General features: G+C 40.9%; 1 long non-coding RNA gene across 1 annotated transcript in view; it reads right to left on the bottom strand.

The window, feature by feature from the left end:
• LOC134168373 (uncharacterized) overlaps positions 1 to 24,250 on the bottom strand; it is a 48,836-nt gene that overhangs the window by 20,543 nt on the left and 4,043 nt on the right. The window lies entirely within an intron of this gene.

Below are 24,250 nucleotides of genomic sequence, written 5' to 3'. Positions count from 1 at the left end.
GAGGCAAAAGGAATTTTTCTCTTGTGGAGTTTTTGGTTGCATGATAGCTTATATATTCCTGTTCCCTGGGGGTCAGTGTGGACAGCCAGTGTGGACTGCCTCTGAAAATTCTTCTCGGGAAGTCCTGCCTGGGAAGGCTGTGCTAGGTCAGGCTTGGTCCCACATGGCTATAGATTGGCTCTGTATTGGGCCTGGATGCACCCGACATATGCTGACACAATGGCTCAGCTAGTCTTTTGCTATTTTTGTCTTTAGGGAGACAGCTTGACTGCTTAGCACAGCACTTAATTCTCAGGTGATGATCTGCATGTCTTCAGGTCATAGGGGAATTTTTGGCTTGCTAAGTGTTAAACCTTCTGTGTTTACAAGCATTAATGTAAGCATTAAAAGTCTCCGCTGTGTTTTGTTTCAGTCTTGTGAAGACTATGACATATAGCTTAAAGGCACTGCAGACAGTAACTCAAGCTTTGTTTAAAACATCACAGCTAAAAATGTTTCATGCTGCTAACAGTTCATTATGCTAATGTGGGACACTTTACTCTATGTAAAAATAGAGTTCGCATGTTACGAGAATGAGATATTTTATATTTTCTTGCCAAAGGAAATATTTACTTTTTTTTTTTTTTTTTTTGTAATATTGATCTGTACATCATTAAAAAAACATCATATTTTGTTAGCTTTTGTGTGAATTAGGGGACAGAATCTTAAATTTAATTTAAGAATAGAAAGCACATCATACAACCATTTCTACATGATGTGGGAGTGCTGACCTCTTTAGTCACTTACAAAACACATTGAGGGAAGTCTGGTTGGCTTTTCCAGTCCCTGCAGTGCTGACAGCCTGAAGGTGAATGACATGTGGGAAGGACTCACTGTCTTCTGTCTTCCCACCTTCTTACTTATTTCTCAGATAGCTTTGGATCACCACAAAATTCTTGTCCCACTGAGCATCTGCTGACCTCAGTGATCTGCTGAGGTCAACTGGCCTTTTCTGACTTCTGTGATTTCCCTAAGAACTATCATGTATATGGAGGGTTTCCTGTCCTTAAGACCTATATTTTAAGGGCCTGCCCCAAAACTCAGTGAGTTGATGGCAATCCTTTAACTAATCTAAATAGGCTTTAATTTGAGTCTTATTACGGAATTTGCTAGGGGAATACAATGGGGATTTTATGTCCTGGCATGTTTTAAGCAGAAGTGCCTTTCTGCTTCTGGACAAAGAGGGTGTTTGCTAGCGACAGGGGATTGGTTCCTGATGTGGGTCCAGATAAATATTTGTACGTAAGAGGCCATGAACAGCTCTTCTGCAAGCATTAAGAATTGGTTAAAAAGCCACTTGGCAGATTTTAAATTTAGTTACAAAAAATGTGTGTGAATCTTATTTCAAGGTAAGTGGGAAAAAAAAGAGAATACTGAGCTATTAAATAGAACCTCTATCCAGAGCATGGTAACAAAAAATGAAAAAAAATCTAATTACCAAAGAACCATACGAACATACTAGGTCTTCTAAGTTGGTGTTTCCCTGGACTCCAACCAATGCCTGGCTGCACACTATAAATTTACAGCTGGTATTTCAGTTTGACTTCATTCAAGCTTCTAGAGCTACCTCTTCTCTACATGCATGGTGTGAGGAGGTGTTACTTTCCTTAGTGATATGAGAAAGTCTTACACACACACTTGGATGAGGTCTTGCTATGAAAAGCAGTAACTATTTTGCCTTGTATGTATGTATTCGTTAAGGGACAAAACCTATACAGAAAGGTACTTTCCTCTTTCATTGTTATAGAGTGATTGCTGGCATGCTACAATGTGTTATTATAGGAAGCCAAACTATGATCTCATTGGTAAATATGCACCCTTTATAGAACATAAGGGGCTCAGATGCATTTAAATGAGATCAGGATTTTATTTCATTCTTTAGACAAATAAAGCAAAGTACAATCATAGAAAACAGAGGTAAAACAGTCCTCAACAGATCCTAAATCATTTGTGAGGATCAAGGTAGGACAATTATATCTGTATCATTCCTGTCAGCTGGTCATTTAAATTGCACTACAAGGTAATCCAGTATGGGAAAATCCAATGAATTACTGCTAGGTTTTCCTTCTATCAAACCTGAATCTTCCCTATTGCAATCTTAATCCAGTTCTTTTTTGTCCCACCTACCATACAACATTGCACTCCTGATTTCTATAATACTGGGAATATTTTCCTGTGTTTTCTACCTGGAGATGTTCACAGACATATTTTCCAACAGAACAATTGTAATATAATTAAGGTGCTATGGGGCAACAAGAATAGAAACTATTACATCTACGAACAACAGACATATCTCTGATTATCAGCATAATAAGAAAACAATTCAATTAAATGTGTCTGCTTAGTCAAATGGGTTTGCAGTCTGAGTTTGCCATTCATGTTAATGGAGCCAAATCTGTTTATTTTTGGGGATCCCAGAAATTCATTTTCTAATAATGGCTGTTGTCAGGAGACTGATAGTAATGTTGTATAATTTGTGCTGGGTTGTGACAAGGATTTCCATTCCTGAAGAGAGTGTAATTGAAAGACGAGTATGTGCATGGTGGGCATGTTTGGTGTTGATGGATGTGAAGAAGACAGAGGAGCTCTTAAGAGATCAGCCAGCTGACAGAGAGAAGGGGATCTGAGGTAGGGCACCACGGACTTGGCAAAGGAGATGAAAACTTTGTCCCTGTAAAGGGAACTTTCTAAAAATGCCTCGCTGTTGGCTCTGCTCCACTGACATTAGTGAGGCTGGAAGACGTAGTAATAGCCTAAAGGATGAAAAGCATGAGTAGGAGTTCTCTGCTGTACCATACTGGTGGAACTGGAGAAGTGCTCACAACAGTGGGAAATACTTAGCAAATATCCCTAGTGTAGGCAGGGTCCCAAGAAACCTTTAGGAGTTAAATCTGCAGGAAATAAGAAGAGGGGCAGGGAGTGTGAGAGATGCAGTACAGACCATTCCTAATAGGAGTAAAACTGCATATAGCCCAGAATACAATATACAGAATATAATTGAAAAAGATGTTTTGAATTAACAATAACCTTTAAATTCTTTAGTGTGTGTGTTCTGAGCTGTAGAACATTCTGATTGTTAAGGCAATTAGCTTTTAAAAATAGTTATTTTTTAAGATTTTAATTACATGCTGCAGTTTGCCTTTGTTATTAGATGGGGTCAGTAAGGTTACTGAAGTAATTATTGCGCTCTGCTTGGCACTGGTTAAAGCATAACTGGAGTAACTGCATTCAATTCTGTATGAAAAAAGCATGTACAAATTGAAGAATTTAGAGGAGTGGAAGAAAGATGGTAAGAAGTTTGGCATTCAGATCTAAGAGGAAAGGTTAAGATAACTTGGCACCTGTAGCCTAAAGGCAAAAGAAAGTGTGGAGAACATAATAACGGGAGACACAAAGGAATGTTTTAAAGAGGACAAGGATCAATTATTCTCATTAGTCAACAAGGATGAGACAAATAATAATTGGCTGAAGCAGAAAGGAAGTTTTAGGTTAAATATTAGGCAAAACTGTGGAAGAACTGTTTGGAAGTTGGACAAGCTGCCAAGAGCCATTGAACAATCACCATTGTTGGAGTTATTCAAGGCCAGACACCCATCTACAGGAATAGTTATAGAATAATTAGATCAATCCTGCCACAGGCAGAAGGGTGGGCAAGGGGTTCTTCTGGCCTCAGTGACCAAGATATTGTTATGGATCTACTTTTTCAGGTTTCACACTCAGCCCCTATTTTGTAAACTGTGGAGTCCGCTTCAGCCTCTGCTAAAATCAAGTAGGAGAGCAACAGTTTAAAGCTGCTCCTGAGGGTCAGAAAACAGGTAAGACATAAAATTATCCCCTGATCTTTGGCTATGCATTTCTTTTTACAGTTTCTTAGAATCAAACTTCCCCTCCTCTGGGTGTCTCTGCTTTGTCACTTTTAAAATATGAGCTCTGGGAGAATAAGATAGTAGCCAAACCAGAACAGAATGGTTTTGGACTTGTTCATTGGTATTCACTACTTTATAGAAGCTCTTAGAAGTTGAATTGTAAATAACCTCTGTGTTTTATTGACAACATGCTCTTCATCTTCCCCACTACTTACATGGAAGAAAGTGATCATGTCAAGTGCAAACTCTGCCTTTCCTATGTCAGCAGACCTCTTCCCATAGATTCTTCAAGACGCTGAAAACAAAGCAAATCAGAGGTAACTCTACAAAAAGATGCTCTGGTACACAATGGCTGCCAGCTGGATTTGGCCCAAAGACTGGTCTGGAGTGGTTCAGTTTCCAACTACATGGTGAATGTCAAGAGATGGCTCCAAATATTGGTTGCTGTGCTTGCAAGCTGAGCAGATCAGTTTTACAGGTACATGACAGTTTTCGGCACATTTGAGATTAGAATCTGGCTGCCTGATGGACAAAAATGAGATGGCTTACGTGCACTTTGAGAAGCACTTCAGATCTATATAAAGGGCAGTGAGCTAATTTGTATTGCTAACAGTGGCCTTAAAGTGGTAATTACATATGCAATTATAAACCATGAGCCCAGCCTGTTTATTTTTCCCCTCTGGTGCTAATGAAAAACAAAGTAGTCTTGGTGTTTTGTGAGATCCTGAATGCAATGCAAGTGATCATTTGGCTGACTAACTGGAAGGCAGAGGCACAGTATCATAGAATCATAGAATCATATGACACTGCTTGGGTTAAAAAAAAAGAAAAAAAAGAAAAAAAAAGAGCACTAGAAGCAATGATTTTAAAACCCCAGAATAATGGCAAAGTCATACAAAATCCTTACATTTGCTGAGCCTGAAAACACTGAGCAACCCCAAAGTGTCTGGAATGCCCTGTCCAGCTGTGCTATGTCCACTTGTAGTCAGTAACATCATCTCAAAACCACAAGGATATGTGTTAAAGATGAATTCTCTTTGACAAATCAAGGGACTAGAAAACAGTCACAGGGTAGGAGGTGCCATTGCAAAGTGATGCACGACCTAAAGTGGTGAGCAAACTAAACAACCCCATGACCATAATAACCATGAGATGACTTCACTGAGAATCATTGCTCTTTTTTTCTCCCGCTCCTGTTTCTCTTGATATAAGGCGAAAGATGCTGGTATGCTTTGAGGGGAGCTGCATAGGAGGGCTCCCCTGTGACTTGGGAGCCCTGGAAGAGCTGAGCTGGGAAAAGTCCCCTCTGTGGGAGTTGCCGTGGGTGTGTGCTGGAGGGTTACTTCCAGCCATACAGCAGGAAGATGGCCCTTGTATGTCCAGGGACTCCAGGAGGAGCCATGTGCGTCTCATTTCCACACTTCACTCCTTCATTCGGAGGCTCCTCAGATCATCTTTAGCAAAGTGCTGAAAGAGAAAGGGGGGATGTTTTACACAGGCCTGTTTTTCTGCTCTTAAGGAGTTGAAAGATGCATTTTATAGCATTAACTCTGTATTTCTTTTCTAAAAGCAGATTGATGAACAACTACTAATTAACATCCATTAAAAATAAGCAGTCAACAGTCTTTAAATTTAGTTATCTTTGGCAAGTATTATTGATACTTATATGTCTAATAGGTCATGCATCTAAGTGGGGGGGGGAGTGAACTTTTTCTTCTGTAATGTCTATTAACGAGTCTACGTGCAGAACTTCATCCAATGGTTTTTGGAACTATAAACCCTTCCTTTCTTGGCTTAGTTCTTTAGGTTGTGCTAACTCTGTTTTTCTTTCTTCTTTTTTTTTTTTTTTTTTTTTTAGCTGCTGTCTCATTCTGGACTGATTCACATGTGAATGTGAGGGGGAAGAGTACCTTCACCACCCCTTCAGTGCTGGACTGGAGCAGTCTGCAGGGCCAAGACACTAGGCATTTCTACCTACAGAAGTGGCTGATGTATTAGGGTAGAGGGCAATGCATTCGTAACAACACTGATACTTAATAACCACATTGCTTGGTGTGGCCATCCCTTTTCTGCTTGTGGGTCTGCTCTTTTGCTAGCACCACTTTGTAACCCCAGGCACCCTTGAGACCCAACCCCCCCACTTTTAGTTCACTGGGGAACTTGTGACATAACAGCATAAAGGCTCTGCCTCCTCTGGCTTTTTCTGTGATGGGGCTGTTTTAAGCAAGATCCCTGCTAAAAAGGTGAAAGAGTAGAGGAAGAAAATCCGGCATGACTTCGGGGGTAGTACAAACCAGTCGTAGGAAACTCACTTTAGAGATATCTCCAGAGACTAGTCAAGACAAAAGTTACAGCACAAGCATTTGGAAGGGGGCCACTGCAAACAGTTTGTCCTCATTCCAGTTGAGCAACTGTAAGCAGGGACATTTTCAACACAGGCCATTTAGGGACAGAAGGAAAGATTGGATGGCACTAAAAGAAACTACACAAATACATGGTGATAGGATGGCTCGGCCACTCGCCACATACTCTGCTGCTTCATTGTTCTTTCTCCTATCATCCCAACATCTGAAAAGGTCCCACCCCAGCACAACTGTACCACACAACGGAGACCAGCATAAATTAACTCCAGGTGACAAAATCACCTTCCTTGACTGGTCTTCATTTGGTGAGGAGGAAGGGCAGGGGTCGTATGTGTGGCAGGATAATGGGGGAAAAATGGATTTTGCTTGTCAAAGTGAGCAATATATTAAACATAGGGAGAAAAGATGCTTTGCTCTGCTATGGTGTATTTTGCTGTGTGAGTCTTGGGTTTAAAGGGCTGCAGTCATCCTGTGTCTTGAGAAAATGCTTGTATATGATTATTCCAACTCTTTAATCCTTCTCTTCCCCCTAACTTACAAGTTGTTCTTGCTCTGTTATTTTCCCCAGCATGCCAAAGGCACCATACCTTTCTGTGGGAAGTTTCTGCCACCCTCTCTGATTTTGTATTCATGCTGCATAAATAAGAACAAGACCTCCCTCCAGCACCTTGGCACGGGTTGAGGAGTTGGATGGGAGGATGGTGAATGATAGAAATATTATGTAAGCAAGGTCTGAATGCCGGCAGCAGCAGTTCTAGACAGCCATTGTCCACAGATATTTTAAAACTGCTTTTTTTTTTTTTTAATATTTTTTTTTTCCCTTCTGAGTACCACATGACAATACAGTTTAATTCAGTGAAGAGCTGACTTTTGGGGACTGGATGGCTTAGCTGGCCTATTTTGGGATGGGGTGCCTTTCATCTGTAGGTCACTGCTTTGAATTCTGCACACATTTTTGGGAACTGGGAGCTCTTCTCTTCTGATGGCAGCACAGCAGCATATGTGAAATTGCTAGGAAGTCTTAGATCCTAGACACCATGTCTAGATCATAAAAGCTACCATAACAGTGGAGTCTAAATGGCACCTTTTTTGGCAGCTGAAGCAGAGACCAAGAAGTAAAAGGGCTATGGAGAATGGACTACTGTTTAGCATCTATAAGCTAATAGTGAGGAACACTGGTGAGGGAGTGTGAGAAAGTATGCACAGCCCTTGAAGGCTCTTTTGGGTGAAGAAAAAGGATTTCAGTTTCCTAGGCTGAAAGGCCAACACCTTTCGATAGCAGAAGAGCCATTTAGAAATGTAAGAACAAAATCATTGTTAGTCCTCGTGCCTTTAACAATGCTGCTTCCTTTTGGCATCTTCTGCTTACTAATAACACAGTCTGACAATTTGTACCTACACAGTCCTGCACCAGTACTAACTAATTAATCCTTTCTCACCCCTTTGAGGCAAGCAGTTTTTTATTTTTAATGCTCTGTAGCAGAGTTGGTTTCCTTAAAAGTGTTGCAGATATGTTTATAAAGGCTGCATAGTACTGACTGTACAGTGTATGTCAATCTTAGGTTTTCTGCTTTCGATACAGCTATTCCAGTTCAGGTAGGCTACACCCAGTTATATGTTTTACTGAATAGAGGTCTTAATTAAAATAAATGAGAACTAATTCTCAGGAAAAAAAACTCAGAGAGGGGCCAGGTTTCAGTATAATGATACGAAACAAACAAACAGCCCCTCCTTTCTGCCCCCCAAACAAATCAACTCCCCTTCACTGGAATAATCTCTGGCTGTCTGACCTTATTTATTCAGATGCTGACATGAATCATCATCTGAGCAAGTATTCCCTCCTACACCTGCAGTACTTAGGGCTATAGTTCTCCCTGGTTTTCTGCGGCACTGTTACTTGGAGCCGTCTCCATCTGGCCAGGCCATGAAGTCCACAAAAGCACAGAGGTCTTTCTGTAAAAATGGAGACAGCCCAGATTGCTTTCTCTTTACACAACATCTCAAGAGGACTCTGGACTCCTTCTTTTGCAGTTATAGTCAAGTGAGCAGTCTCTTTCCCTCCTATCTACTTTTTGTGTGATGACCTCTTCTTGGGGTAAAGAACTGCGTGGGTGAGTTTGGGGGGAGGGGTTGTTCTTCTCGGGAAAGCCAAACTGCAGGATGCAGCACATCTTGAGCTTGGCAGCCTTTCACAGTTCCCCAAGAGGCAGCTGAAGGGCCCAAGCAGGGGTAAGACGTTATCAACTCACTTCTAGCATGCCAGAGCATATCTTTACACACAGATAGTGACACATTGTGCACCACAGTTGACCTCCACAGACCAAAGGAGATCCTTCGGTGGCAGCTAAGGGAATATCTCATGTCATCTCTATAATGTTGCAAGGCTGAGTACTTAACAAACAAGTAGCTCTGCAGTGCTAGACATAAAGCAAGTACAAAAGCGAAGGCAGAAGTTAAACCTTATGTTATCTGCCAGTCATTAATTGTTTGGAGGGAATATCCCAAGAGCATGGCTGAGCATTGATGTCATAAAGATGTATACACTGCTGTTGGAATGAGGTCATTTGTCACTGTCTGGGATTATACCACTAACAGTATACGAGCATATTCAGAGTATTATGCAGCTCCAGGTTTCAGCCATATGGAAAAAGTGTGATATAGTGAGAAATTCAATCATTTACTAGAATCCAGAGCACCTCCAGAATGTTTTCCTTACTTTCTTTGCAATACAGTCTTAATAACCATTGATGTAGCATTTAAATTGGAAGAGATGTGACATCTAGATAAGCTGGAAGATCTGCTGATACCAAGTGCCTTCTGATAGGAAAATCCCTTGCTGTTTCAGTGGAAAAACCCACCAGGCTTACTAGAGCCAGAGGAAGGGCATGGCATATCTGTGGCATGCATTAACCTCTTTTGACTTTTTTCTTTATAGTCACTCAGAAAGACTCCCTTAGCCCAAAAGAAAGTAATTTTAACTCTGGAATTTGTCTTTGCATTCACCTCCTTCATGCATTGCTCATGCAAAATGATAAAAGCATAGAAGAATTGTGACTTGCAACAGAATGCTGAGGCACAACAGGATGTGCATAAGAAAACAGGAGTCCTTGTCTTGTTGCTTATCAATCAGCTACCCCTCTTTATAGACAACATTTGTGGTAGAGTAGCCATGTTGATATGACCTCCCTGCTTGTAGGAGACTGGATTGGTCTGTGCAAATCCATGAGGGACTGTAAGACACCAGAATGGTCATACTTATGAGCAAAAAAGATGAAACTGCTTTTCTACAGTCTTGTCTGGAAGTGCCAGGCCAGCTTCCCCGGTGCTGGATAGAGTATATGAAAGTGGATGCTATGTTGTTAAGGATTTAGAGTGATGGTGAATCTGGGAGCAACATTGAAATGAGAAGCAACGATATCTGGACCAGACTGTGCTGCTCTCTGAGTGTTGACAGGAGTGTCTGAAGGAATTTGATGTAATTCTGAGCTTGATGTCTCAAAAAAAGGCTATTCCTGAAATGCACCTGGCAGGGCATTATAGCCTAATGCCAGAGAATTGCAAATGATTCCTGAAAGAAACGATGGGGTTTTCTGAGGCCAGGAGCAAAAAAACATATATTGCTGTCTGGGAAAGGTACAAATAACTACAGCTCAGTGCAAAAAACTGCATTATGGCTATATCTGGCTTAAGTGCTACATAGTTCTGTGGGCTGTTAACAGATGTTGCCAGAGCAACTTGTTATGACAAGCTATGTTGTGTTTCTGAACCCAGTAATTTTACTGGCAGAACCTCCTGCATCTCTCAGAGAATGAGAGATGCTCCTGATTGAGATAGGTTCACAGCCCATCCCAAACAAAAATTCTTGAAGGGTATATGAAGAACTAATGGGTCCCAGTGTGTGTGACAAATAGTTGTCTGACAGCCAGGTCTTCCTTGTTGCTGCTCAGGTCCACAGAGCTGGTCAGGATATTTTAAGAGCTACATTTTTAGAGGTAGACCAGGGGAGGAGATGACAGCAGGGAGAGTGCAGATTGGCAGAAAATGGGGAAAGAGGGCTAGAGAGAGGCAGAGAAATTCTGCAAAGCAACCAGCAACTAAAGGAGTCATGTGGCAGCCCCATGCCTACATCTATATTCTAAATCAGACAAAGAAGGGATTTGTACCCAGGTGGGTAGCCAAGTTGCAATGCAGTTGGATTTGGTTGGGTAGGTCCCTTTGTGTTCCTCAGATATTTTGTAGAAAAATTTAAACTCATCACAATGAATCTCAAGAAAACATTTTTGAAAACTTTAAGAAAAAAAAAATCAATCCAATTACAGCTGTCTTAGCCAGGTTATTTTCTCATCATATGAAGCCCTGTGAGTAAACTTTTTGGGAGAGTGTATGAATGGCACCTACATGATATCTCAGTGAATCAGGCTAGCAGAGGATAAGCTTTTCACAGTGAAACAGATAAATCAATGGCAGTGATGTAGGGCAGTAGGAAAGACTGTGGAAGAAACCCTTAGAATTTTGTAAGTCAGAGTCAAAAAACCCTGTATTGTGTTGCTTAGTTACTTTTCTTTCCTACTGACGCAAAAGAGTAAACAATGCAGAAGATCACCTCGAAGAAAATTCCTACTCCATTGGCTCTTCCTAGTGAGAAGCCAGAAAGGAGGAAAAATGAACAAAGGCTCCTTCCAAGGGACAGCAGAGGGAGTGGGTGCAGTGCCTGACAGCCACCATTGATCTGTCTTTCTTGGTTTGTGTGAGTCAAAGCAAAGTGCAATTGTGATGTAGCCCTTATTCATCTTGATTACTTGACAGAACAATGACACTGAAAAGATAGATGAAGTGATATAATAAACAAATCATCTATAGCTTTTATAATCTAGCTAACTGATTCTTTTCTCCCAAGCAGTCTGCCCAGTGGCAAGATGGGGACTCATAGTTTGTCAAAAAACAACAATCTGCTGAGCCTGGAGAGAGAAATGCTTTCAGTGAGAAGGCATTTCAATCACTTCACAAAAAACGGGCCCTTCGTCTCTCAGTGTATTTGATATGCTAAAAATACCCGTGTGACATGGTCTATGATCAGAAGCCATGCTGATCATGGCTGGTCAAAGCCAGCAAGGAATGGCTTGGGCCATTACTGCCAAGAGAACAGACTGATGTAGACCACAACTGGCTTATTTCAAAAAGCAAATAATCCTGAGGGTCTGATCTGCAAAAGTGCTGAAGTAAATGGGAGTTGTGGTTGCTCAACACTTCCATGGATCATGCTGCTCTGTCCTTGTTAGCTGTGCTGCCTGCTAACTCTTATAAACCATGCAATTCCTTTTCATGCAGATATGTTATCATGCAGGAGTATCCCAATACCTTAGGCTTTGCTGATACCTTGGCACCTCACATCTGAGCTTCAGCCCCAGTTCTGGCTCAGAAACTGCCCCAGCAGCTCTGAGAAAAAAGAAGGGTCTTAAAAGGCAGCGTCTGCACTGGAGTAGGGGCAGAAGGCATTCCACATTGACAAATCCCATAGTCCCTCACAGAATGAAATCCCCTGAAATATTTTTCACAGCATTGGCATTCATTTTTGGTAGCCTAACATCTGCAGATGTCTAATTTTACTAATCTGCCTGTGACTAGCTCAGGCAGGCTGGCTGATGCATTTGCAGAAAGATGGAGCTAACATGTGCAAGATCAGGAAAAAAGCCAAACCCTCAACAGACCAATGAAGTCAGACGAGCCCAGGTTTCTGGGATTTGGACATGTCATGTCTGCCATCTAGTTACTAGTCAGGGCTTGTTCTATGTAGAAAATGAAGATTAAATAATCCAGTACCACATAAAAGGAGAATAAATTTACTGGGACTTTTGACAAATGAGAGAAATGCTTTCAATGATATTTTAATTGACGTGCTTGGAAAATAATACGATTCATAATTAAAATAAAAATATGTGAATTCCTGAACTTATTTTATTTGGCTGTAAAAATAATTGTATATGCTAAACTAATAGGCAGGAATACAAGTGATGAAGTGTTACTGCAATAATGGAGTTGAAAGTTCTGGGTCCCTCTCTCAAATACAATGAGGTTGTTAGCATGAGGTCCTCTTGGCATGAGACATGATCTGGTGAAAGTTTGACCAGTGAAGTGGAAGCCAGGGCATCATAAGTTCTGTGCTGTTTTGTTCTTTGATTGATTGGGTAAGGCACAAATTGGCACAAAGAACCACTTACAGTCTCAGCTTACCCATCTGTAAATGGAGACGTATATCACAGTGATGTTTCAGACTTAATTATTGTAATGTATTTAAAACTTCTCAGGTGTAAGGTACTATAGAAAAATGCAAAGGTTATTGTTCCTAATCTAAAGTACCATATGACATTTTCAGTATTCATAGTCTTGTATTTCATCTGCAACTTTAGCTTTGAATAATGTTTTGCCTTTATATGTATGCACATGTTTTAGCTGAAAAATGGCATTAGTTTGCTTTCTAACAAAGCTTTCTGTAATTTGGTTCAGCATTCAAAAATAAGGCTGCAGTTGTGTTGAGCATTGATTTAGTTTAAATCTTTGATTTAGTTAATTATTCTGAGCCATGGAAGATGTTGATTCACAGATAGTTGTGAAATAGTTAAAATGCTGCTTAAAATATAGTACTGGTGAAGAGTGTAATGGTATAAAAGACCCCTTAACTTTACAAGCTAGAGTTGTTTATTATAATGAATGCTAAATTTTTGCACAGGAACTGTTCATCTTAATTTTAGCTTTTTTTACGTAGTAGAGGATGCCTGCAGCTGTAAAGTACCAGTGTTTGCTATGTATAAGGGAAAGAATGAGTTAAGGGTCTTCTGCTTCTGGTTTTGAAATACTGTGGCTGTCTCGACAGAACGACATACTGAGTCTATGTAAAAATATATAAAAGGGCTGTATAATGATATTTCTAGTTTCTCTGAGCTCAGAAAATAGAAGTGCTCATTGGGAAGGACATAGCTCTGTTGGCCTCAGACTCTGACTCAGTTTTCAGTTCCTGGTGCTAGACCAATCCTCTGACTCTCAGATGATGACCTGGCAGGGACCTTGTGTGCTCACCTGTAGCCTTGCCTGGTGTCGTGCGGCTGCTCGCAACAGGATGCTGTTATGAGCCGCTGTGCAATCCTGTGCGAACAGCTGGTGACTTGTGGCAGTGCCCTGTCCTGCCCTGCAACTGAGGGCAGGAGCTGGTAGGCAATAAGGAATTATGGCAAGGCAGTGCACATGCTGATCATTTAATCATGTAGTGGGGAATGTGGCATGCATAAACAGGAGTGGAGCTCTATAATGGACCAAAAAATTTGCATTTTCACCAAAGGTTAAATAATATATGTGAGTAACCTGTGGTAACACACTGAAGATAAGCTTGTCTGAATACCCTGCACTGAATACAGGGAATTTGGACCCGATGCCGGAAGCAGCTAACGCCCCTCTGCTGAGGGCAGCTGTGTTTGTCAGGGAGATAGGACAAGTGTCAAAACCAGACCATATCTCCAGGATATTCGCTACAACCCATGCACCAGCTCCGTGGCCAGGCAATCTGGCTAAGAGCAACCTTGTACCTTAGCCTGGGACTGTCCAAGGTGAGTTGGTGTCATTGTAAATTTCGAGGGCCTGATCTTCCCTGTGTGTTTCTTTGGGGTGGCTCCATCTGCTTGATTTGTCTCTCATCCCAATCCTCCCAGATTTTTTCACCCCGAGCAAAGCTGTGACAGGTTATGTGACAGGAGGGCTGCTGGGGACACTGCTGGTGCTGGGCTCCCTACAAGCACAGCTTATCTGGGCTACCCTTACCTCAGATGAACAGCGTGGAGGGCAGGTGACACCTTCTTCCCTTTCACTGCTTGTAGAGGTCTTTTTTAAGCCTAACTCTCCTCTTGCTAACTTTTGTCTTACATAAATTAATTGCTCCAGTGAAGTTGCCTCCTGATTCATGCTGGTGTGAGTGAACAGAGTACCAGACCTTGAGCCTTTTACCAAAGTATAATGTTACACTATTTCTGGACATCATCATGTGCTGGTTGTGCAACAGATAAGAATAATGCTTAGTAAGTCATTAGTACTTACAGTTCAGTTTGTGCTAAAATAATCAGCTACATCCCATTTAGTTTCTAAAGCCTCCTCATTATTGCTGCAAACATCAGACTCATGACCTGCTTTCCACTCTGTGAGAGAGGCATAAGTGAATTTAATGCCATCTCTGCATTACAAAAAGTCTGCTGCTGCTCCCTTGAAATCAGGTGGTGTCTTATCATTGACTTCAGTGAAGGTAGAATCAGGTCCAAATTTCAAACACCTAATTTTCCAGCAGAAGTGCAGCAGTCTAAGCCTGCTGCACTTCTTTGGCAAATAATGAATGGGACCTCATTATCTCTGTTGGGACGTGACTTTACAGACGATTACATGCTGAAAGTATGCCACCGGTAGACTGGTTCTGTCCTGAACTGTGAAACTTGTTCAGAGAATCAGAGACTGCTAACTTTCAAGACACTTCATTCATTCTCATATCATGAATGGTTTTGTCAATGAATGGGACTACTGACCTTGATGATCTGGTATCAGTATTTCCTGCTAGGTACAAGCACACAGTGATGCTGTGACTACTGAGCATTATTCCTGCATTCTTTTCAGATGAAAAGTTATCCACAGTAGCATTTCCCAGAATTTCTCTCCCTGTAAGATATTATTGTGACCCTGTTCATTTACAAAAAATTTAGCCTTATTGCATATTAGAGATGACATACAAATAGCACAGGAATAGAAATTATTTGACTATAATGGATCTTTTTGCTCCTGCCTAGTATTTTCTGAACTCTACTTTTTAGACATATTATGTGGCTAAAATCAGTAGTCCATGTGTGGTTCTTGAGAGTATCTATGATGGGTGCTGCATTGAAGGTTTGTTGAGAGTATGTAAGAGACTTGATTTATGGATTTATCCTTACTAAAACTTTTCTGAGTCAGATAAATACTGTTATTGCTGTTGTGCAGATGGGTAAATTGAAGGACTGAAAGCTTAAGTAGCATGCACAAGATCACCCAGCAAGTCTAGAGAAAATAGGCTGGAACCACAACGTTTCATTCTATTTTCATGTTCTGTAAGTGTTAGATCATCTTTCTCCCAGGATTAGCTGCTATTCTGGCATGAAGTCAGGACCATTATGATAGAGCTATTTTTCATACAATGGGATGAGACTGCCATCACTTTAATTACAAGCATGTGTTCAGTCTTTTATGGCACTGTGATATTATGTAAGGTGATGTGTAAAAATAATGAATTTTAAATTAGGAGTTTACATTACAAACCCTTTGGGGTAGGGAAATTTTTCTTCCTCTCTGTCCATACACTTATTAACTTGGAGTCCTAGTTAATGACTGGACCTTGAAACTGGTACGCCAATGTAAGACTAAAAGTAATTATCATATTATTTTTATTCAATATGGAAATTGTTTTAAATAAATGAGGAGTAAATCCCACCTTTAGACATTTGCAGAAAAGACTTAAGTGCTTACAGCTAGCTGAACACACTTTTGATAGAATTTACAGCTGATGGGACATGAACTCTTAAACTTGAGTTCAAGGAGTAGGAGCATCCAAAACATATACCCCACAACATATGCTCTTAAACTTTGTAAATTTAACCCAACACCGGCAGGACAATGTGATGATTTCAGAAATGAATAAACGATGGTACATTTATAGCTTCTTTTCAAAGAAAAGAAAGGTAGCCAATCCTTATGACTAATAACTATTATTTAAAGTACAATCTGAGACACTCCTTGTAAAATTTCAGCCAGGGTCTTGGCATGACTTAGTGCCCAAGAAAAGGATATCTATATTGGGAATCAGCTGCTCTTACACAATCTTTGTGATGATTTGGAACAACTTAAAACCAAGGAGCTGATGATATAATACATTCTTTGGATTTGGAAATGTTCCCCTTATTCCTGCTTTGAATTAAGAGAATATATTGGTGGCTTAGTTACATGTCTCTTGGTCAAAATTGTATGTCTGTCTTTATCATGCGATTGAAGCCAGATCTGTCTCTTACTGTAAAAGAAAATAACATACAGGTGTGAAGAACTCTCATCTACTCTAAGTGTGAGGTCATTTCTATACTGCAGTGGATTTCAACCTGAGGTTTGCAGACCACCAAAGACCTGAAGAGTGTCTGCTGGTGGTCTGTTGAGGAGTTGGCTGGTCAGAGAGGATTGACTTTGTTGTTTGGTTTTGTTTTTTTTTTCCTGCTACAATTTAATGGTGTTACAAGTAGCTAAAAATGCATTAAATATTTCTCAGCTAGCACTTTTAAATGTTAACAGTTGTAGTTGCCTCAGGGCTGTTATTCAGCCACCAAAACCAGGAGGTAGGGGTGAGTCTCAATGACAAAATTTATGAAGATGCTATCTGTATTTGGAAACTCTTCAGGAATCTGTACCCTACGTCACGCTTTAAAACTTGTTGGTAAATGCAAACACCCGACTTCACTAAATGACTGAGGTGTATCTCAGTCACTTAGTTAAGATACACCTCAGCCACTTAGTGAAGTCAGTAATATTGTGAGAATGCAGACAGGGCTCTAATGAATTGTAAGGGCTTTTTCTGATGTGATACTGTCACTATACAAGTTATTCAGAAGACTTGCTGCTGGTAACATGCCCTAAAATAGCTAATGATCAGCATACTGAAGAGGACAAGTAGAACTATCTGTTTCTCTAACCTTGAATAACCAAATAATAAAATCAAGACATGATCTATTATTTCACCACTTAATAGAATACCCAGTCTATTTTTCACCTGAAAAGCTTATAAAGTATACAAGAAAACAAGTGCTAGTTATAGTAGTTTAACACATGCTCTTTGATTAATAGTTGTAAACACAGGCTACATTTTGGTCCTTTGAAACTCCATTCAGTGTGTGCCTTAGGTGGCAGAGAAATAACTCAAAGTAAAGTTTAGCCACCCGTATGTGTGACATTTCTAGAGCTGGTGTTCAGAAAAGACTGCTGTTGAAGGCACTATTTTCCCACTAAATCTAGAAGGCAGAAAACTGTTTCACTTGCATTTTCTTGCTGGCCACAACAGGGAGAAGCATGGGTTATCAAAATATCACAGATTTCATAATGCTACTTATACAGAGTTTATGATGGCAATTGACTGTCTATTACAACTGGGACTAGTAAAAGAATTTGTCACTGGAATTCTTGAGGCAAGAATAATCTTTGGCCTTATTTAGACTGGTGCAATACAAAATTACCAAGGAAAATAAAATTCAGTTAAACCCTGAGCAAAAAAATAGGCACAACTCAGGGAGTCCACTCTAGGTGATATGCCTAAAAGAAGAAATTTATTTCAACAGCTATAGTAGATCAATCAGGAATTGCTGAAACAATTAATTAAATCCATTACTTGGGAATCAATAGAAAAGAAACTGTATCCATTTACTCAATCCAGCAATTTAAATTTCTCAGAGTGCCATGAATAAACTGTGAAATATATCTTTAAAATAAAGTTCTTAATTAGAACTGGCAGTTCTGAACCTGCTGTTGGCAGGAGCCAAACTACTGAAAAAGAGCTTGATGCAATAGATTGTAAAGTGTGTCTGCTTGCTGCTCTAGCATTTAAGAATTAAAACAAGCAAACTAACTAACTAACTAACAAAAAACTATCAACCTTTAAAACTGAAAACTGTATTTCAACATCAACATTAGAGATTTTTTTTTCTCTGTGGTTAAATCAGTTCAGAATTTTCAACTGGCATTTTTTACAATAGGTTGCAACTACAGCTGGTTTCCTGAAGGACGAAACATGTTTCACAGGAACATGTACACACACAATCTAAGTACTATCCTGCAGTCCACTGCTGGACTGCTGGATAATCCTTCATTGTTTGTGATCTGATTCGAGTACTCAACCAAGCACATGTTGTATTACACTTTGCTTAAATTACATTATCTTTATTGAGACTTAAGCATGTGCTTAAAGTTGAATATCTGCAAAGTTACCCATTTATTTTCAAATATGCCTCACTGCATGTTCCTGAGAACATGAAGTGTGTTTGTGATTTTAAAATTCCCATCCTAGGCTGAGTAAAATAGGTGCATTTCCCCCATTTGTGGACATTCACAGGGAAAAATAAAAGCTTATGTTAAAGGCCAAAAGGTTAGGTGAATAAAAGAGCAAAGTGTCTCATGCCACCTGTCTCTGCTCATTCTTCCAAGAAGCATGAGTCCTTCTCTGCTCCTGTTCTGCCTGTGGTTTAGGGGCCTTGGTGGCTTCTGCATTCCTCTCCTTCTTTCATGTTGCTCTGACTGTTCTGTCACTTAGCAGAATCCATTTTTTCTATAGTCCAAGCCCAGTAACCCTTGTTGCTGACCTCACCAACCATGTGCTCAGTGTGAGCATGACTCATGGTAGCGATGAGAAATCCTTGCTCTCTCTAATGTGGCCTTCTCAAGAAAGGGGGGTGGAGAGAGGATAGAGGAGATTCTGATATTTCCAAACTTGCTTGCTGGAAGTATTGTGTCAGTTACGATAATTTGTGTAGCACATAAATCCTTAGGCTGACTTGTGATTCCCAGCACACCCCTTGTAATCTAATTGGGGAATTGCATTTCTGTCAGTCACATACTCTGGTGGAAATGCAAGAATGTGAGAAACAATAGGAGAAGGCTAGTACTGAATCAAAACAGATAAAGCCAAATTGCTTGTTGGACTGAAAGATAGGCAAAAGCAGATGAGAATCAAATTGGTCAGAAACCCACTGCTGCCGCTGATGGCTGTGTGGCTGTGTGAACAGTGCACTTAGTCTGTGAGCAAGGGGAACAGGCAGGCACATCAGCAAAAACATGACTAATCTTTATGAAAGAAGAAAGACGAAGGCATCAAAATAATACAGTACGCTGCAGCCTGCTGATGGATTTCATAGTGAGGAGAGCACTCTGCAGATAGAGCTGGAGATAAAAAATAGCTGGTGCAAAATAAGCCCGTGAATCGGTTGGGTATGAAGTGAGTGGTGGATGGCCTGTGTGGGAGGGAGAGAGCCTGCTTGCAGGCTGCCGGCTGTGGACAACACTGAATCAGTTCAAGATGGCTACCCAGGGGGAGTACATGGTGGGCCTCTATTTCCTCTGGAGACTTTTATTTGTTCTCCCTTTACTTGGTGATTCTCTCTAATCTGAAGAACAAGATGTCCTTAACGAAAACAGATGTTTTGCTCCCTTGCATAGGGGGAAAAAAAAAATAAAAATCCTCCAAAATAGAATAAATCCAAAGAATGCTGAAACCAAGGATGGGTTTCCACAAAGTCAGGAGAACAAACACTGACAGTCTGACCTGGCTCCTCATTTCCCACCAACATGCCACGGATGCTGTTGATGCAAAGGTCCACAGTAAAACCTGGGTCTAAGAGCGGGTGCCTCTGCAAAGCATAAACACCACACTAGCTGGCTACAGCTTTCCTCATCCACAGTCTCCCACTGCCAGATCTTGGTCAATGGCAGTTTTTGTCATTGGCTTCAGCATAACTAGGAATTGGTCCCAGTACTTAATTTAAAGCACAGCACACAAACCCCCAAAATCATAACATCCCTGCTACATTTATAGAGCTGCATAAGCCACTGATTAACAAATGGATGAGATACTGAACTTTGCTTTACCATCTGTCTTTAATTACATAAAATAACTTGAAGCAATTAACAAGAAAGAAAGAAACACTATGACACAAATAAATAAATCCTATTGATAGAAACAGATGAGGGAATAGTTAGGATCTTTGAATATATGGATGAAATCACTATAGCAGTACAATACACACCCAACATTATTACAAGTATTATCTAACAGATTTACACTGACATTACAACTATTTTTGAAAAATAACAGTTACCTGTGGAGATGCAGAGAAACAAAAGGAAAGCTCTGTGTGTGTAACTAGAAAATGAAATATGTGGTCCATCCAACAGCTGTGATGTCTAAGTTTTGCCTTTCACGGATAAGAGAATCTAATATCAACAGAAAAATATACAAAACTCAAGGTTTCATAACTGTAGACCTAAAACAAGTGTCATAAATCTGCATGCTAATAAGTGTTTAGGCACCAGTGGGGATTAGGGGCTCTTTAACACTTTGCAGGATTTAGGTTCTAAGTCTATTTTTTCAGCATTCAAATACACTTGTTTGCCTCCTCTGTTTAGGCACTTAGAAAAAATAAGTGCTGTACAATAGATACTGAGTGACTGCTGAGTAGATTAAGAACTGACTAACTGATAGATGTCAAAAAGTATCTGTCAGCTCTGAATGAAAGCTCTGGAGTCAGTTTGCAGAAATGGATGTTACGCCTGGCAGGCTGCAGAATTGTCCTTAATGGCTGAGAGACAAGTACATCCCTAGTAAAACAATGCTTAGTAAATTAAGGAGGAAATTGAAATTGGTGGAATGATAAATAAATTATGACGATGGAGCAGCCCAAATTTGGTGAGCAAGACCTCTGCAGGCAAGATGAATTTTAAGTTGTGCAGTAACAGTGGCTCTACTGATGCACTAGAAATTGTATCCCAAGGGTGCTGCTTGTAAAGGCTTTAGTATCATTATGGGGAAGCAACTGGACACAGGGTTCTGATGGTGTGAAAGAGGATTAATGTTGTCTTTGAATGAATTAGCAGGGACAGACGAGTTGAGTGTAATGCTGCCTATGTGGCAGTGGTGTGTTACAGTGTTTTGAGTGCTAGAAATCTTAAAAAGGGTGAGATAAAAGGCAAAAGAACCACTTGCAGACTGGAAAATATGCTTTGTTTCCTTTATCAAAATGACTGGATTACAGTGTATAGTTACCTTCACACCAAGAAAAAAGTGTCTTGCATCAGATGAGCATATTACAAGAATCAGTGGGTGGAAGTATAAGACAAGCAAATTAGGCAAGCAATGAGACTCAGATTTGTAGCAATAACTGCGATGAACTGCTGAAACAAACTGCCCAAGAAAGTGATAGTGTACATATCAAAACTGGATCCCTTTCTGGAAAATATCTGTCAGCCAAACAGAAATCATTGGGGTTAGTATATGGGCAATAGGGCAATGCTATAGTCTGTGACACAGAAGAGATTAGACAGGGTGTGTTAGCGGTCCTTTCTGGCCTCAAAAGTCATAAATCAAGGAAAATTTCTTAAACATTTTAGGCCAAACTCTTCTTCACCCACTAATCCTGAGGAAAGACAGAGGCAAATATTACCAGGAGGAGCAAGTGGTGTAGTCTTGGATACTGTCCTGGGTTCAGCAGCAGCAGTCATTTTTCTCCTTCTTAGTAGCTGGTGCAGTGCTGTGTTTTTGACTTTAAGCCTGGGAACAGCGCTGATAACACCGATGTTTTTAGTTGTTGCTAGTAATGTTTACTCTGACCAAGGACTTTCTGAGTCTCATGCTCTGTCAGGGAGGAGGGGAAGCAGAGAGGAAGCAGAGACAGGACACCTAATCCAAACTAGCCAAAGGGGTATTCCATACCACAGCATGTCATGCCCACTATATAAACTGGGGGCAGTTACCCGGAAGGGCTAAATCACTGCTCAGTTGGGCTGGGTATTGGTCGGTGGGTGGTGAGCGGTTGTATTCTCTTCCCTTGTTATTTCCCTTGTCATTATTATTATTGGTGGCAGCAGCAGTGGTTTGTGTTATACCTTAGTTACCAGACTGCCCTTATCCCAAGCTGTGGGAATTACATTCTTTTGATTCTCCTCCCCATCCCTCTGGGAACTAGGGGGGGGGAAGAAGGGGGAAGGAGTGGGAGAGCGGCTGTGTGGTTCTGAGTAACTGGCTGTACTTAAACCACAACAGTTCTTTTTGGCGCCCAATGTGGGGCATGCAGGGTTGAGATAATGACAGATCTGACCAGAGTGTGTCTAAACATATTTTTGATAAGCATTCATTGTTTTGGATTAATAATCACTCGTCACAATGCCGATTTATTGGCTCTCAAAGTTGTTGCTCTTGATCTCAGAGCTTCAGCATGTTGTACCTTACTTACAGATGGTACTTGCTGTGTTAGTGTTTATCGGCTGGGGGACTTGGGCTAAGGTTCTCGTTTCACTGTACTTTATGGTAATGGCTTGTAATACAATAGACTCGTTGATCATGAAACTGATCTGGCTTGTGTTCCTAGTGTGGTCGCCACCTCTATACTTTGGGAGGTATATAATAGAAGTGTATAGCGATTACACATCTTTTTCCCCTCCTTGGGTGGTCAGCCTATGAGGGAGACATTCCTACATGCCCTAGTGACAAGTACAGCAGCTACTCAATCTCTGATTGCAACAGATAACACAGCTACTCCAACTCCAAGCACAGCAGCTACACCAACCCCAGTGACAAGTACAGCATCATCATTTGAGAATTCTGAAGGTTTTGAATGGCCTTTGAGTACCCTTGAGACCTGCCTGCTGACTGTGATGGGGACCACCATGTTGGCATGCATTCAGAGTGTGCTTTATGCACGACCATTTTGTCTGATCTCGAAAGTTAAGCAGAGTTGTGTTTGGGTCTTGTCTAGGATTAGACGATGATATAGGAGAACCAGGAGATTTTTCCCGAGGCTGGACAGTCATGAGTGGCAGGGTGTGTGGGACATTATGGGCAAGTATCTAGTCCACTGGGCCCCTCCAGTGCTTTGGAATCATTGGAGATGAAGGCATCTGTATGGAGTCCCCAGTGACAAGTTGCAGAAACTGCTGGAGGGGAGGGTGAATTATTTTGAGCCTGATGGGCCCATGACACTTCAGGCCATCAGGGCAGAGATGCAACATAGAGATGGATTCATGATCGAGGGGTGGACTTAGCAATGGACGCTATTGCCCAGGTTATTCACGAGTGTGAAATGTGCTGCAATTAAGCAAGCCAAGTGGTTAAAGCCTCTTTGGCGTGAGAATGATGGTTGAAGTACAAATATGGGGAGGCCTGGAAGACTGACTACATCACACTCTCTCTCCTGCTCTGAAAAACTGTTACAAGAGATGGAGCCTGACATCATGGACCCGATGAACTCAGAGGCTTTACAGAGATTGGTCCATGCACTAAGGAATAATCTCTCTCTCTTTGCGTGTGTGTGTGGGTAGCTGCGTGGTTCTGAGTTACTGGCTGGGCTTAAACCACAACAGATATGTTAAAGCATGTTAAACATTTCCTTCATGTTAATATGAACATTATATATTCTGTATATTATAGATTTGAGGACCAAGTCTACGGTCAGCATGCTCCAAGCAAGGCATGTACAGCAAGTGAGTGGAGAGATAAACAGACTGGGTGGGAATGCAGGAGAGTGGATATAGGGAGCACTGAATATGTAATTTGCTACTGTTTCAGGTATTCATGCTGAGAGAAAGAACTTGTTTTGGCAGGGAACACTGCCGTGTAGACTGAGATGGGAGAAAGAATGCAAACAAAGTGCAATGATCAACTGCAGTGTTCTTGTAGCTTGTAGGAATGTCCTGTGGGTCATGGCAGGGAACTTTGACAGACATCATTCTATTTAATACTTCTATGCTCATCTCAAAGTAGAGCTAAACAGCATAGTGAAATGTGCTGATGATACTAAGGAATGCAAACAGGAGACAGCAGAGAAATACTATGAAAGGACAGGCAGATACTAGAAAGCTGCGTACAAATTCCCCCAAACAACTCACACACACAGACACAGAAAAGAAGATATACTGGAATGTGTATGCCCTGGCCACCAATAGTGCTGATAGACCTTCAAGGTATAGCGTACAACAGAAAGATGGGAGTGAGATATGATTTTGTGTAGTGGTGAAGGCTACGCACATACCGATGTCTGTTACAGGGGTGTTAGAGTTCGTGTATAAAGCTCTGTGCCATTACATTCAAATCTGTGTCGAATATTGCCAGCCACTGACTGACTGGAAGGAGTTGGAAAAAATCCCACAAAGATTCAAAGGCTGGAAAAATCACTTTGGGGGAAA

The sequence above is a fragment of the Pezoporus occidentalis genome, unplaced genomic scaffold (assembly GCF_034315485.1).
Source record: "Pezoporus occidentalis ecotype Australia unplaced genomic scaffold, CSIRO_AGI_Poc_V1 ctg31, whole genome shotgun sequence".
In the NCBI taxonomy this organism is placed as follows: domain Eukaryota; kingdom Metazoa; phylum Chordata; class Aves; order Psittaciformes; family Psittacidae; genus Pezoporus; species Pezoporus occidentalis.
The sequence above is the reverse complement of the archived record's forward strand: the minus strand, read 5'-3'. Positions and strand labels throughout refer to the sequence as shown.